At 35.6% G+C, this 13,627-nt stretch overlaps 1 long non-coding RNA gene across 1 annotated transcript in view; it reads left to right on the forward strand.

Moving 5' to 3' along the window:
• LOC145938104 (uncharacterized) overlaps positions 1-13,627 on the forward strand; it is a 71,411-nt gene continuing 57,784 nt past the window's right edge. The window contains exon 1 of the long non-coding RNA XR_014425677.1: positions 1-1,694. This is a non-coding gene — a long non-coding RNA (uncharacterized LOC145938104). The remainder of the gene's footprint in view (positions 1,695-13,627) is intronic.

Raw genomic sequence — 13,627 nt, forward strand, 5'->3', positions numbered from 1 at the left:
GATCAGCTCGTTTTCTCTCTCTCATCTCGCAGCCTCTCCTCTTCTTCCTCCCTTCGTCATTCCGCCACCCTTTCTCGTCCTGCCTCTCCCACTCTACTCCAGTCTCACTCTATGCGTAGCTCTGCAAAAACAAGCATACGGCTATCCCCAGTAGCACCCCGGTACACAAACCCGACAGAGTGTCACGTCGGGCGCTCCGCGTGTCTAGGGATAACGTGGACCCTACGTCTCTCTCGTCTCGCCGTCACGATCAGCGTCACACGCGATGAGCGCCACGCGTCACGTGCTACTTGCGCGTGACACCTGGCACGTCACGACGTAATCCTTGACGACGACCTCGACCCTACGACTTCCTCGCGTCGATAGAGAACTCGGTTCGTTCTCTCGCGAACAAATTCTGCTTTTTCTTTTTCACAACTGAATATTTCGTTCAAGACACCCAGTTGCCAAATTGTGTCGAGATCTCGGGATTACTCCACACGGAAATTCTTTATTCAACGTAACATAGATTCAACGGTCCATCGATTAGGATTTGTCTGACAGTACTATCGTCCGAACATTCCAAGCGCGATCTCTTCGATCATCGATAGACCTCGAGGTGCATCTGCGAGGTGATCGGCAGTGTCCTCGACGATTCAGTTGTGAGTCGTTGAGAAATTAACGAGAAAGCAATTGGTGAGAAAATTGTGCAGACATATAAAATCGACGATAATTGCGAGAAAATGAGCGTGTCAGGATCAAATGTCGAGGAAAATCGGTAGTGTGCAATGCTCTCTTATCCGCGATCTCAAATTCACGGATCTCGCTCTCGAGGAGAGTTTTCCACAACAGAGAATACGGCAGCATGAAGACGGGGACTCATCGAAAAGTTTGATGCTTACACGCGAGCTGAAACTTGGCCCATACTCGTCGTCGTCTGCGACGATCGTCTAAGGATAACAGGATTTCATCAAAGCGTTTTATGATTGAGACTGGCGTGCTTCATAGCAAATCTTTCTCTCTTCTCTCTTTTATTCTCACGAAACTTTCCCGGACTTCTTCGTAAGAGATTATACGAAACTCGAGGAATCATTAGAGCGTTATCATCACCGGTCGATGTCGGCCAAACTTCGTCCGGCCGTCGATAATTCGTAGGAATCGTCCGATCATAGTTTGGTATCTGGTCGTCGGTTGCGCCTTTAATAACTACGTCATGTGTAATGATTGATCGTTCCCAGCTTCCGACAGAAAGAGATAGAACGGATAAGTTCTTGTAATATAACGTGCACACACGAGTTGCGTTGGCGATCAGAAATGAACATGGTCATCGCTCTTTTGTCGAGTCGATCGTTGCCAATTATTGGACATATTAGGCTTATCTTCTTCAAGAGAATTCAATGTGTATTATCATTGGCGTGACGAGAATTCCTGCTGGATGTGAGTCAAGTCACCGAACTGATTCTCAAGAGTTAACTCCCCTATTTTTTTTTATGCTGCCCACCGATGCATTTTCATAAACCCTCGACCTTTCATAAACGTGCGAACATATAGGTGGTAACCCTCATCATTTGTCGGCGCATTCGCGAGGGGTGAATCGCGGAGCGTGTTACGGACAATACAGATTATTTCGAGCACGAGGATCGAATGCTGCGAACGGCTGGCAGGATTACACGCCATGCTCGGTTAAAGGAAGATTCTGATCGCTCGCATTAGCGGTAAGTCGATATATGATGTAGTTTTTATAATGGAATCCTTAATTTTACACTTTGATGCCCGGCAGGCCAGCAATCGTAAATTTATCGCGAGATAGAATAAAAAGGGGATAATAATTTACATCTCTTATTAAATGAAAAGCTTGGAGAGAAACTCGATTAATTAATCATTAAGAAATAGATATCATAATACTATCATTTATGCTTTTAAGCTTTTATTGACATATCATTGATAAAAAGCTTATCAACAATAAGAATTTTTATCAATTATAGAGTTGTTGAATATTGTGTGTGGTTTTTGGTATAAATAAAATCTTAATATATTAAATATATTATAAAATATTGAGTAATATTGAGTAACAAGATTATTTGTGTTTCCGCAAAAATAAAAAGTATAGGATATACAGTTATAAAATATGGAATTGTCGCAGATCACTCTCTCCCTTTCTCCTTCTCTCTCTCTCTCTCTTTTGAGCTTCTCTCGTTTAATACCCCTTGTAATCGATCAGACATTAGCTATAAGATAATTGTCGTTCGATTAATTACAGCTCGTACTCGACGTCTCTCATTGTCTGAAATAGCCATTTATTCACGAAACAGTTATATACTTTGATGACAATTTCCATTGATCTCTCTTATACTCTTTTTACCTTTTATATTTTTTACGCTCTTTGATCGATGAAAATTCGCGCTTTTAACAAGGAAGAAAATTTAATAATTGTTTTTAGCTTGATTTTACACAAGTACCAGAAGCGTACAAAAATATTTGAACATAAATTTCATTCGTTGATCTAAAAAACATAAATTTGAGTTAATTTTTTGAAAAAGTAAACATTAAATAGATTAGTTCAAATAACATTTTTAAATTGTCTATTTTATTAGAATTTTGATTATATACGGAAGTACAATCACGCGTAAAAGGTGAATTTTGAATTTAATATAGAAATACATTTCTAACGAAACTGAAAAGAATATGAGACATAGTTTATGTCGTCATTATTAATATATAATTTCTGAGCAGTAAAGTCTTGCACGTATATTCGTGGTTAAATAGATTTGCAATCGAACGAAGTTCATAGCGCACGTCCTCGTAATTCCGTTCGCGATTGAATGCATCTGACATTTTAACAACGATTATAATGGCACGCCATACGCAAGTTTCCAGATCGTTATACACAGTTAACTGCGTTTCGGATTAATTGATGAGCACAATCGAGTCTGACGGCGATCCCGCCCAAGTAAAACTGGTCGAACCGCGCGTTTAAATGTAATTATATGCTTGTAATATAATAGCGTATCCGCGAGTTTTCATTTTCGGATAAACGTCTCAAATCCGAGTCACATCGCTCCATTAGCGAGTATCCAATTAATATGGCTCAAATCGAGTCCGATATGAAATATAATATAGAATAAAATTTTAATTTTCAACTAATACTTTAAATCTCAATATGAAAATCACATTTGAATTTATCGGGCAAGTAAGAACCCAAACAGTCATCAATGCGTTAGTTTCAAGGAAGAATTAATTTTTTGTTGAAACTGATTTGCTAAAAGTGATTTTCCTTGATATGGTTTCCAGAAATTAAATCACACACACACACACACACACACAAAATTCGAGATTTTATTTTAATAAACCCCTCTGTCCCCCTAAAAAAGAAGCAAAGGCGAGAAAAATATCAGGGTGAAGTCGATTTTCCTTTTCGTATCCTCGTTTCTAGTGTGTATCACTTTATTTTCACTTAATCTGATCTAACTCATCTTCCTCTCGAGAGAGATTCATGAATATATTATTCCTTTATTTCTTACAAAAATTACTTGGAGATAATTTCGAAAATTGCTCTGACTATTATACGATCCTGCAAATCGAATTATCTTTTCCCTGTACTTGCAGGAAAAATACGCGTGGAAGTTTTTGCTACTTTTCGAATGAGCGTCACTGCACTCAATCTTATTTACTGGCGTTGCGTTTTATCGTGTATCTATAGCGTCTCCAATATCGACAAAAGTCGCTTTTCCGACTGTCTTCCGTTCTATTTCCACTCTATTTCCATGCGTAACATTTTTTGTTCATGCGATTTTTTTCATAGATATAATAGACTGTTTTAATTATTATTAAATTCATTAAACAGATACTGTGAGCTCAATTCTTTCAAAAAATATTAACTATGCTTATCAATGAAAAATATCTATTTTTCCTCTGATTATTCCTTCATGCTTAGAAAATTAAAATATAATAAAAAATTAAAAAGTATATATAATATTTAATAATACAAATAAACAAAACATGTATTATTTGTATTATTAAAATATTATATATATTATATTTTAATTTTTTTATTATATTTTAATTTTCTAAGCATGAAGGAATACAAATAATATATATATTTAATAATACAAACAATAGAACAATTGTAAACATACAAATATAATATACAACATATAAATATACTTTGAAAACTATTTAGGGTGGGAATAAGTGAGATAACTTTCAAAAAGTATTAACTGTGTTTATTAATGGAAAAAAATTGATTTTTTTCCGGATTACTCCTTTATATATATCTAGAAAATTAAGATGCAATAAAACATTTTAAATATATAGTATATGTATAATATTATTTAATAATACAAATATAATTTCATTGTAAACCAGCTGAGGAGAGAGGGACAACTCATTGTGAGACGATCTCGTGGAATTCTATGGTAGATCACAATGCTTGAATTTAGTGGCATCATTTTCGTAATAGCGCGCACATCAACGTACATGTTTGTCGTAATGATTTGGCTTCTCATATAATAGTCATGGTAGAGATCTCTACTATATTACTCTGCTAGAACGTGCTTGGATGTATATATTATACTATACTCCGTTATATTTTCTCTCTCTCTCTCTCTCTCTCTCTCGCTTGTATAATATATATCATTTAACTATTTATTTTCATATATCTAGTTTCTTTAAAGAGAAAAATTAATTTGGAACAAAAGTAGATTTTTGATAAATTAAAATTAAGAATTTTTGCTCGAAAGCAAGATATCGTATTGAAGTATTACATGCACATAAAACAATTCCGAGGTAAATATTATTTATTTTTCAATTATTTCTGCCACGCTGGACAGCTGTTACAATGAAAAAAAGAATGCAGCTTTACATCCTGACGCAGTTTACGGATATAAATAAGATTGTAAAATTTTCTTGCGGTTGCTGATTTAAAAAAGAAAAAAAATTAAATAAACGATGTAAACCTCGCCTGACTCAACGAGAGCTAAATTGTATCTTTTATAATTTACGTTTCATAATTTATGCACAATAAAGTATGAGAATTAGCAGAAACTCGCGATCACGAATTAATTCTTCTACGGTCTGTCTACAATTTGTCCAAATCGCTATATCGTTTTATACATCATATTAACTAAACACTTAATTATTAATTATAATTTTAAATTCATAATAAGAGATATTATAAACATGAGAATATGAACATTAGCAACGATATTATATTAAAGCATTAATCGTTGCCTTGTGCTTTGTGACTTTGTTTGCGGCCTTGATAATTTGCATCCGTTTTCATAATTTACTATGCAATCGTAAATATACTCTGCAGCGCGGCCACTTCCTATTATAGTCATAAATAAATGCAGCACGTGCACATGAGAAGAAAGAGAGAGAGAGAGAGAGAGAGAAAGAGATGGGGGAAGGAGAAAATAGAGAGTGAGACAAGAGGAGTAAGGGGAGGAGAGAAGAGAGAACCTCTCTTATTATTATACGTGCGGAATAAAAATATCGCTATTAAAGCGGCGACATTCTTGACGTCGTCGTAGGTTTCAAGCTGGAGCTGGATATGCACTCTCATCGCACACGCTTTGCATATCAAGACTTGTGTATCAAGTTACCCTTTGTGCATCACGTGACCAACACAGGCTGCAGTTTCTCATCTATCTCTCTTCCTGTTTCTCCTTTGCATACATACGCCGCACGTGTGTCCGATCATTCTGCCGACGCCCTGTCGTTCCGTTGCATAAGATTTTACGAGTTGATGCTTGCCCGGTAACCGTGTGATTACACGCTCGCATTTCCCGTACGTGTGCCCTGCATCCTCGAATAAGCGATATTTTCGCAACATGCGAAAGCGTCAGCGAAGTCACTCTCGTGCATACTATAGCGAACTTCAAAACACAGTTGAGACATTTCTTATTTTGTACAATAATCTATATTGATTTATTCTCTCTTACACACACACATCTAGTAAGCTTTAGAAAGCTTGTAGCTTTATTTTAGAAGAAATATCAGGCCGTTCTAAAGAAACTCGATCTTAAGCTCTCCCTCTCAATAGGTAATTTTAAATAAAACGTACAGAGAATTTTAAATAAACTTAGTATATATATATCGAAAAATTAAATAAATAACTACTTCGTTCATTTTCGTAACGTGCAATTACCGTTTACAAAGTGTCGCCGACATAAAAATCGAACGATACGAATCAGGCGTACTCCGAAAGGCCAGACAAAAAAGCTCTTTACGGGAAAAGCTCACGTACTGTGTTAAACATTTCATTCATACTTCATTAAGTCACTCGTCGCCGACGCTAAGCACTCTCGTCTCTCCCGCGAACTGTATACATGTCGTGTACAGTGTATACGGCTGTATACACTGTACACTCCGGATACAATCACGCATGAGAAGGAGAGGATTCACGCCGTTGTTTGACATGGGATGGGACTGGGATCCGGGGAGGGTAATATCCTCCTCTTTACCTTACAGCCTCCTCTCTTATTCGCAACCCTGTGTACACTTATCCTTCGGTAAGCCCGTTATTTAGGTGAATTTAATCTAACCGCCGATATTACTGAAAATAATGATCACGTGAGCGCAACGCGTGTGATAATGAAACGAGATCGTATTAATTCAACCTAATGACGTCAATAAGAAAAAGACGACCATTTTAATTAATTAGGGGACGCATATACTTCTTAATTAATTAGTTAGCACGCATGAGATAAAGCTCGTCACCTGTCACGTCAGCTCGTCGACACAATTGACACTATCAATCTGTTTCAATCTCCATCATTATTCACGGATTAGACGAAATCGTGATCCGCAACGTGATTCGAAAAGGGGATTAAATCTCTCTTTCCCTCCCTCTTTCTCTAAAATCCGCGGTATTAAACCAGCATCATTGCGTTGAACTTTCCTGTTAACCGTTGACGCCTGTAGAGAAATTGCGGTCGCGCGCTTACACATATACGGGAGATTACTGTACAAATGTCATTCGCGTAAATTGCGTTTCTCAAGCAAACGAATATTTTACTGAAGAGCAGCAGAACGGTGCCCTTGCTGCACGCGCCCGATATCAGATGAATCTCGTGCTATGAATCGCTTTCGGTCCTACAAATTCCGCTACCACGCCGAGCTTGCATAATACGACATGAGCTTGTATAAGCTCGATGTTTACCTCGGTGTATTCTGCCTATCTCTTCTCCATTAAGATTGACATCTTTAATTCAATTGAAAAGCTTCTCACAGAATAAGACTATCTTTGTCAAGCTGGGTGCACTCAGCTTAATGATGATGCTTATTAATGTTATTACGAGAGATTGTAAATTATAGATATTAATCTGATATTTTAATGTAAATATTCTATTCTAAGGAGTGTTTTAATTTGGATAGAGTTTTAATGTAGCTTGCTTTGCAAAGTTGAAAGCTTCTTCTCAAGTATACATACAGAAATTTGTCTCGAAATTTGCGATTCATAATACTATAGCTGGAAAATTATTGAAAAATTAAGTAATGAAAGTATTTGTGATTTTTTATTCAAAGTAGTAGGTATATAATTTTTGAGATATAAGAATTTAAAACTTTGATTAATCATAGAATACGTTTAGACAATTGCCTGTTCGTGAATCGCGTATGCATTAGTTAGTGATGCACGTACGATTGATGAATTATCTAAAAATCTAAACGTATCTTGTATGATCGATCAATTTTAATAATAAAATAATTCTTGTATCTCAAAAACTACTGCTTGGAATAAAAAATCGTAATATTTTTATTACTTAATTTTTCGAGGTTTCTGTTATAATATTTAGTCGCAAATTTCGGGGCACTTTGTATATGATTTAACGAAATAGGATGTGAAGAAATATTACAAAGAAATATTGCTCTATTTTATTTCTTAAAAGCTTTTTTATTTTGAAACTGAAAAAGTTATAAATTTCCGATGTTCGTATTCTCTGAATTATAAATCCGAGAAGAAAAATTTCTGCGGAATCTGTAGAATTATAATTCATATTTCCTGCAATCGCGACAATATGCCGATCAATGTCGGACTTATTAAATACATTTGCGCGAAGTAATAAACACAATGGAGCGAATTTGCTGTGCGCGCGAACCGTTTATTCGCGCACATACGATATATTAATCGCCATTACACGGAAATCCCTTATGCGCGAAATTGCAAGTGCGAAGGTATACACGACTCGATAACGGCCGATGAAAAATCGCACATTAATTCCAGCCTATTTATTACATTAGAAACACTCGCTATGTTATCCGACACTTATTTTTCATTCTGTCATCGTTAGCTGCAACAACCGCGGCTGTTGCGAGCTATTAATCTTTTTCTCCCTCTCTTGCCCTTTCCCTTTCTCTCGTCCCCTTTTTCCTCTGTTGCCCTCTCGTCTTACGCCTCTTTTTGCGTCGCCCATCCTCCTCGATGTAATTATAATAGATTGAAACGCGTCGCGCGCTCACGAGAAGTGATATCGAATATTCTGCTCATCCGTATCACCTTGTACTGCCACGGGACGGAAACAGCAGGTGGCCCTTGAATCCGTTTCTCTCTAGGCGAGAGAAGCTCGCGTCAGATAATTCCGCCGGCGACGGCAGACATTCGTCAGTGTCATCCGCGAAAAGAAGGAACACCCGTGGGAAGGAAGTTTTTCGAGCGGTTTCTACCGCTCGCGAAAGAGTTCTGCCGACATCACTAGGCAAAAAAATAATTTGTCAACTAGCTTCTAGAAAACTGGATTTTACAAAGAAGCAAATATAGTCTCGCTCTGGCGCGTATTCGGAATATATATTAGATATTTTTTATCATCTGTTAAAATAGGAATATATGTGATACATATTTATTATATTGTACATTTATCTCTTTCTCTCTCATTTTTTTCTATCTATCTATTTATCTATATATCTCAGAATATCTATATTTCTCTATTATAATCTATAATTTTTTTATTATTGTTTTTATTATTATTATATTTTTAATATTTTATATTATTAATATACGTATTAATACATATACATACGAGGACTGTCTTTAAAGAAACCGAACTAAAAGTTAAAAAAATTGCCCGAATGCGATGGTGTGAGACTATCCGCTTTATGGCATTATGTAGGGGTTCTTTAATAATTCTTTCACTACATAAGCATGACACTATCGTTTTTAGATTACGTTTTTTAAAGGTTTGAATGAGGTTGTGTTGGACATTTATTGCGATTTTCTAAACGAAAAAGATGAAGGCTGCTATCTCACTATACAACTATTTCTGTATTTATAAACAATGAAACAGTTATAAATAATCAGTTTACGTTACTTTCGTTAAGCTATATTTTGTGTATGACAAGGAAAGTTATATTTTTAGCAATTTGTAATTTAATGAAACAAATACATTATTAAAAGTTGTTGCGTTACTTTGACCTATATCAAATCAAAACATCATAAGAAATACAGAAATAGTTGTGTGTAACAAGATCTTTGTTAATCGAATGCATACGTATATTTCAAAGATGATTTTCTCGAAAACGAAATATATTACAATTTCGTTCTACATATTTGATTTGCATTTGAGGAATTACATTTATTTTACTTGTATTGTGATTCCTGATACACTGTATATGTATATAATATTATACATATATTATTGTACATTATGTGTGTTAATATCGTATTTTATATTATTTTTATTTTAACATATACGCATATTTTGTATATAATAGGAAATGTACGATTATTATTATTCACGATAACTCAACAATCACGGAACCACTTGATACATTCATCCTCTATACCGACTTTATTCCCAAGAGATGAATAACGGAAAACGAGCACCCTTCAGTCTTCGCGACGCGTTTGTTTCCGGTTATTCCTGGTTGTTTCACATACATATGTGTTTTGCGTCGCATCCGGCGAATGATATCATGCCTCTCGTTTGGAGTGTGTATTTCAAGTGCTACCAATTTTACGCGCAATCCGGCACATATACACATTATAGTTTGAAGGGGAGACGAATTAATTCCGATACGCAGTAATATATATGCGCACTTCGAATATCTTATACTTATGCAAAATTTTCGAACAACTCTAATACGCGTTAGAATGTTTTATTTTAAAAGTTAATCTTTTCGCGTTGGAAATTATATTCGCAAATCGTATAAAATTATTCATGTGCAAGAGTTATCTGCTTATTCAAACAATTAGAAAAGATTCTAGTTATAAAGCCAACGGAAATATTCATTAATGCATTAGAAAAGATTGCCGCGTAAGTGTTTGCGCTTTTTAGGTCGTTTTAATGGTGTTGGCGAGTAAATGATGAATCTGGATGTGTGTTCTTTTAATCTTGAGAACAAAAACAGGGAAAACTCAGAGAGCAGCGATGAAAGAAATTAACGAAGTGTGTAGTGAATAGTTTAAATAAAAAAAAACATCACTTTTTTTCGCGCAGTATCATTTAATAAATATTATGAGAAAACAAAATTCGTAGTTTTATATAAATTTATATATATTATATTTATAAATCATTGACTGGTTATGTATAAAAGTTTGCTGTAAACTTGGCGCCAAAATTGGAGGCATTCAATATTAATAATTCCACAATGAGATGCGAAAGCAACACGATATTTCGCGAGAAAATTCTAAATATTGATTTCATCGGATACTGTCTCATTTATCAGCTCCGATAATTATCGGGTCCAATTGTATATCGAAAATTGCAAAATATATCGAAAACAACGAATCTGGCTTCGACAATTCAACCAATCGCGCTTTTTGCGAAAACTTACGCGTTAAGGAGAACTTACGAGTATACGATTAAAAGGAAGGGTACGAAACGGCCAGCAGTCGCTTTAATTGGAAAAAAATAAATTAAAAGCTAAGCGCGTGCGCGCGGGTGGAATGGAATATCTAGAATCTAGAGATATTCCGGTGCGAAGATGCGGTACGCGAATGGTAACGTTTCTATGACTCAGAAAGCGTCAGAAGGCGTGCCTCGCCGCATCCATTAATTAATTTTTCGTGCCTTTTTCGTAGTTCCAATTAAGCTGAAATGGTTGCGAGCTTAATCTCCACTTCATCTCACACTTCTGCGCTTAGAATAATACCCGACCTTGAAAGAAAGAAAGAGGAACGTTATAAAGATAAAAGAATAGATAAAACCGCGCGCGATCCGCCTTACAAGCAAATGAGCTTTTAATGTCCGCAGCTCTGTGGTAAATAATTTAATTACATGCCGTACACGCATTGCTGGTTTTTCTTCTTCGGCCGCCGGATGGTTGAAATAATCTTATAAGAGTGACGCCCAAAATGGCTCTTAAAAGTCCCCTTTTTAAGCAAAAAAAATTTTGAATTGAGTAGAGTATATTTGGAAAGATTTTCAAAAATATATCTTTATTTGCAAATAATATACTATATTACGTTACGACGTCTAGTTTTCGAGAAATCGTGGATCCAAGTTCTAATTAAGCCTAATTTATAAATATGTGTAGTAAACGCGTTTCTTTTAGTAAAATAAAACATAATGCATTTATTGTTTAACTGCAATATATTATATAAATAACAATAATAATAATATTTTTGTATTATTATTTTTATTATAGATGGTAGAGTATTTGCTTGACTCATTATTATGCAAATGACGTAAATGACGTATTATGCAACAATCAACAATAGCGATAATATAAATCCTGTTGAAAAACTTTATTAGTGGACAGAAATGGCATAAGAATACGATAATGCTAATTTCCTTATTGCCATCTACAATTGACTTCAATGTATTTTAATTATGAAATAATCAACTTTTATTATTTTTTTTATTCAAAACGATTCATGATATCCTGATAAAAAGTACATATTTGTAATCAGTAAAAACTAACTTTAATCTAATATTTATTTCATATTTTTTTATTTTTGCTCGAAAAGAGGATTTTCTATGTGTCATCTTTTAGCTTTCAATTAAAAATTCAATTATAATGCTAGGTATATTTAAAGATGTTTACCCCACACACATTTTATCAATCCGTATTATTATTATTAAAACTTGCTTTATTTTTTATATTTGGAAGACAAAATTAAGAGAAGAGAGTGGTAAAATCTAGATAAGAAAAAGCTCCTTGAAAGCTTCTGGTGAGAAGCTTTTTCATTACCACTGCGTTTCTTTCTGTCGTCTCGAGCAGACTGGGTCAATGAAGAGGATGGGTGAGCTGAGAAGAGACGAAGGACACCCTAGAGGCGTCGATCTCGCTAGTAGGTACCTCCGCACAGCAGGTGATAGTGCACTTGTTAGGGAGACGAAGTCAGCGTGCACTTTCCAACCCGTAGCTTCTGTTCATAAATTTAACCGCGTTGTATAAGCGTTCTCTTTACGTTGCACAACGGCATGAAATTTCCGGCGATATAAATATCGGTAAATAAATAAGGATTGCGCGTTGTGTATCGATTATCATTTACTTTGAACAAGATTGTCCAACAGCTTGTTATAGAACTCATCTCTTAGAGTATTTTATAAAAAAAAAATATATAAATAAAATTAGATAATTTTTTTATTCCACAAATATACAGGCTCTCTTTAAATGTACTTCAATCAATTAATATTACATCACACTATATATACACTATATACTACAAATAATGCTTGGAGAAAATATGGAGATAGATATAACAACGAAGAAAGAAAAACTGGTAGCTCGTCGTTCAAATAAAACTGTTCGCTGAATCTCGCTACGCTTCTGGTTGGCAAGTTTCGCGCTTTGAAGCCGCATTGTTCATTTATCACACAAAGTATCTCGTTGATTCGTCGTTTTGCGTGCACATCACCGGGATACCTTTTCAATCTCGCCGTTGTCAGGGAACGTTGCAACGAACGGTCGACGTTTCATAAAATTTTTTATTCGTTTCATAGTTTAAACTTTAGTTTCGATCATGCTCGTCTGTGAATAAAAAACTTGAAATGAGAACGGTTACACCGTCGAAATTCCGTGCTATAAATTCCGTCATCTCGCGTATAGTTTACAGCTCGTGTTAGCAGCTATAGCGTTCAGTTCCGTCCAATCGCTTCGTAATCAGTTTTAACTTTCCAAAAAATTCCTTTTGGCGAGACATTTCGTTATCCACGAGCACCTCGATCCGTCGAAGATTTCTCGAAGCACGTATTCGAGAATCTAATTTCTCGTTCCGGGCGCATTCGTTCCCGAATTTGGAACTTTTTGTGCGAACAATAATGGCGCGCACGTCTCAATAACCTGACATGACCTTTCCCTCTTCCCATCGCTCTTCCCTATCTTATCTTCGCTCTGCTCTTTTTCTCGGGTGTATTCTCGTCTCTGGCATCGCATCTGGAGTCAATTTCGCGCCTCTTCTCCGTCGTGTGATTTTTCCGATCAGTTCCGTCGTCGCGAACAACGGCTGCACCGCAGTCGCTGGGAAAAAAAGCCAAACGAAGGAGAGGCGAATGAAAATGAGACGAGGAATGGGACACCGAGACATGTTGAACTGTCGTGTAAATCTCTCGCGAGATTTGCGAGATAATCGAAGCATCGTGATAGAAATATAGAAATAGATGAGTTTCGGTACATCGAAAAAATTATATTCTCAAAATAACGTGTACTACAATTTATACTATAAAATCCCTCTCTTAACAGATATTCTTAATTTAGAATTTAGAAC

Source organism: Prenolepis imparis, unplaced genomic scaffold (genome assembly GCF_030444845.1).
Source record: "Prenolepis imparis isolate NDT839.2.m4 unplaced genomic scaffold, iyPreImpa1.0 SCAF_7, whole genome shotgun sequence".
Classification (NCBI taxonomy): Eukaryota; Metazoa; Arthropoda; class Insecta; order Hymenoptera; family Formicidae; genus Prenolepis; species Prenolepis imparis.